Consider the following 3,807-nt stretch of genomic DNA (forward strand, 5'->3'; position numbering starts at 1 on the left):
AATATTTTTCTTGCAAAAATGTTTTCTTCCTAATTATTATACATCTTTTGTAATTCCCTGCTATTTTTGTCACATAAAGATAAATTTAGTAATTTGTGAGAAGAAAAGTTCTGTCATTGCTTAAACCAGTACTTTTTTCCTCAAAAATGCATTTACTTTTGTGGCCCCAACAGGGAGGTGTGTTTTGCATGCAAATAGCAGGTGGCTATGGAAAGTTACTTTGACAGCTAATGTCTTGTGCTGCCTCAACATCTGTGGATTAAAAGAAGTTCTCTGTAGTGTGTGATGCTGCTGAGAAAATGTAACCAGTTTAAGTGGAGTTTTTCAACTAAGTTCCAAGCTTACTTTGAGGGACCATAGGGAGGGGTAGAATGCAAAAATAATTAAAAATAAAGTACGTTCTAGTTTTGGTGACATTTGACATAAAAGATCTTGAAAAGGGAAATAAGACAACTCTAATCTTGAAGACAGAGTAGTTCTCAGCCAGCTTAGCTGGAAATTGTACAATTAATAAAAAGGAATAAGATGGAGTTGCCTGAGAAGGGGGAACTGGATAATCAATAAAATAAAAGTGAAAATACCCTAAAAGGGTACAATTTATGTAATGAAATTTAAATGTTTTTTTTATAAAATTATTCACAGAATAAAAATATCTCTGAATACTCCTGTAATTCTCACCTGGAAACATATTTTATGTGTTATATGACACAAAGTTGCATGAATTAAAAATAAAAGGATATTAAATCATTGGAATACTTGATATTTGCATTGTGAGGGCTTCACACATATTTATTGAGTAGATACTTTTTCAGGTGTTTTCCATTATATGTATCCAAACAAATTATTTCATATGTCACTTTCATCTGGGTTTTCCAATAACATAAGCCTACTGATCAATGTCCATGACCTTAGAAAACAGTATTATACTGTGAATAAAATGTCTATAAACTCCCTAAAATTTTTTGTTCTCTTTTTTCTCTCAATTATGACTTATCATTAAAGTTTTTTTAAAAATTCTATTCCTACTTCCTCACTTTTTTGCTGATTTTTCTTTGTGTTTCTCCTTCCTCTGTGTTTCTGTATCCCGTTCCAGTGTATTATATCACCTCTCACACTGTATTTTATTTTTTTTTAATTTTATTGTTTGTATTGTTACCAAATTGTTGCCTGAGGATAGTGTCTGCAGCTTGTTCACTCACATCCCCATTACTTGGAGCATAGATGAATGAAATTTTCACTTCTGAAAAAGCAGATGGAAAATGTGAAGATATTTTTTTAATTAAAATGCACAAACACTATAGTATCATTAATAAAGTTAATATATATTTTGAACATAAAGTATAGGGTTAATGAGATTAGTGTTTCTTGAAACTCTTACATGTGCTAAGTCATTTTTGGTATAATCATCCATTTAATATTCACACATTCACGCAAACACATTTCTTGTGCAATATGTCTTATTTTAAACATAGGGACATTGAGGATTAGAGAGTTCAAATAATTTTCCCAGTCATCTAACTACTGAATAATAGATCTAGGACTGAAACCCATGTCTGCCAGACTTCAAAGCCTCATGCTCTTTCTATAGTGCAATGCTCACTTTGCTAAGAGAGCATTTCTAAATCTTGACAGATTTTAGAAATCATTAAAAACACTGATTCTTAAAGTTGCAAGTACTGTAAGATTTTTCAGTCTCTACTGTTAAAGTTAAATCTTTCCTGAATGCCTTCTTTTTCCTTCTTTCTATGGTTAGAACCAGGATAATAATTTCATCAATGTCTGAGTCAATCAACAAGTTCTTCTTGCTGTTTGATTATACCTCATATAATATCTTCAGACTTCAATTGAAATTCTTCTATATCCTTTTCTCATGTGATATTCTAGCAGAGAATATTTATCTTTTGATGACCTTTTTGAATACTTCTCTGTGGGCAAATATGCCAATTCTGATTTTAAAAACACAGTGATTCTTCAATAATTTAGATTTGTTACAAATTATGCTATTGAAATAAAAAGGCTTACAAGTCCTATCATTTAGGAACTATAAGTTACAAAAATTATCAAAACTAAATACAGGTCACAGAACGAAAATTAAATCCCTGTTACTTAAAATTATTTTTAGAAACATTTTTTCCTAAGAATATATAGACTCAATCTCCATGCAACTTTTAATATCCATTAATTTAAAAGAGGAATGTTTCACATAAAGTGAGATTTTAAATTATCTAGTGTGAAAACACCAATACAAATATAGAATGTAAGAGTCCTACTTACCAAGTAAATCTAAGAACAGTACAAAGCTGTCCACAGGACTGATCCTTCTTTGACTCCATGAATAGGAATTGGATATGGAACAAACTGAACAACATTGATATAGATTTATGTATTTTAATAATCCTACCAATATGGTACTAAATACGAGAAGGCTTATAACACATCTATTTTATTTTATTTTTAACATCTTTATTGCAGTATAATTACTTTACAATGCTGTGTTAGTTTTTGCTTTATAACAAAGTGAATCAGCTATACATATATATATATCCCCATATCTCCTCCCTCTTGCATCTCCCTCCCTCCCACCCTCCCTATCCCACCCCTCCAGGTGGTCACAAAGCACGGAGCTGATCTCCCTGTGCTATGTGGCTGTTTCCGACTAGCTATCTATTTTACATTTGGTAATGTGTATATGTCCATGTCACTCTTGCACTTCGTCCCAGCTTACCCTTCCCACTCCCCGTGTCCTCAAGTCCATTCTCTACATCTGTGTCTTTATTCCTGTCCTGCCCCTAGGTTCTTCAGAAGCGTCTTTTTAAAATTCCATATATATGTGTTAATATACGGTATTTGTTTTTCTCTTTCTGACTTACACCTAGACAGACTCTAGGTCCAACCACCTCACTACAAATAACTAAATTTCATTTCTTTTTATGTCTAAGTAATATCCCATTGTATATTTGTGCCACATCTTCTTTATCCACTCTTCTGTTGATGGACACCTAGGTTGCTTCCATGTCCTGGTTATTGTAAATAGAGCTGCAGTGAACATTGTGGTACATGACCCTTTTTGAATTATGATTTTCTCAGGGTATATGCCCAGTAGTGGGATTGCTGGGTCATATGCTAGTTCTATTTTTAGTTTTTAAGGAACCTCCATACTGTTCTCCATAGTGGCTGTATCAATTTACGTTCCCACCAACAGTGCAAGAGGGTTCCCTTTTCTCCACACCCTCTCCAGCATTTAAAAATATGGAATGCTTCACAAATTTGCATGTCATCCTTGCACAGGGGTCAGGATAATCTTCTCTGTATCATTCCAATTTTAGTATATGTGCTGCCGAAGCAAGCACTGATTTTAAATAGAATGATGTAAAGCTTATTTCTGCCTCCTTTTATTTATACCTAGGTAACTTGATGAGTGTTTTGGATGAATTGGATGCATGACCCATAGAAAAGAAGAAAGAAAACCTCTTTTATTTTATAAGGTATTTTAAGAAACCTTATTGGTAGAGCAGTGATTGGGATTATAGCTATCCATTTTAGGGGCTAGGAGTGGGGAAATTTATTCCTCCCCTGTCTCTATGTTTCCATAAAGCTTAGCAGATGTCCCTGAGATAAGGAGTTAATTATTGGAGTTAAACACTCTTTCTTCAACTTTTACAGTGTCAGTGAAAGAAAGATCCCTTTGAATAATGTCACTGTACTTTTTGTAAATTCAGAGGTAAAGATAGAATCAATTATGTTTTACAAGAACCTTTTTATATGGTTTCACATGATAAATGTCTCACTGAATTTATGTAGTGAATG

At 33.0% G+C, this 3,807-nt stretch overlaps 1 non-coding gene across 1 annotated transcript; it reads right to left on the bottom strand.

The window, feature by feature from the left end:
- Window positions 1-3,243: 3,243 nt before the first annotated feature.
- On the bottom strand, window positions 3,244-3,350 carry LOC116748223. Its single transcript, XR_004348234.1, has one exon. It is a non-coding gene; the product is annotated as a U6 spliceosomal RNA (small nuclear RNA).
- Window positions 3,351-3,807: the final 457 nt, after the last annotated feature.

The sequence above is a fragment of the Phocoena sinus genome, chromosome X (assembly GCF_008692025.1).
Source record: "Phocoena sinus isolate mPhoSin1 chromosome X, mPhoSin1.pri, whole genome shotgun sequence".
Lineage (NCBI taxonomy): Eukaryota > Metazoa > Chordata > Mammalia > Artiodactyla > Phocoenidae > Phocoena > Phocoena sinus.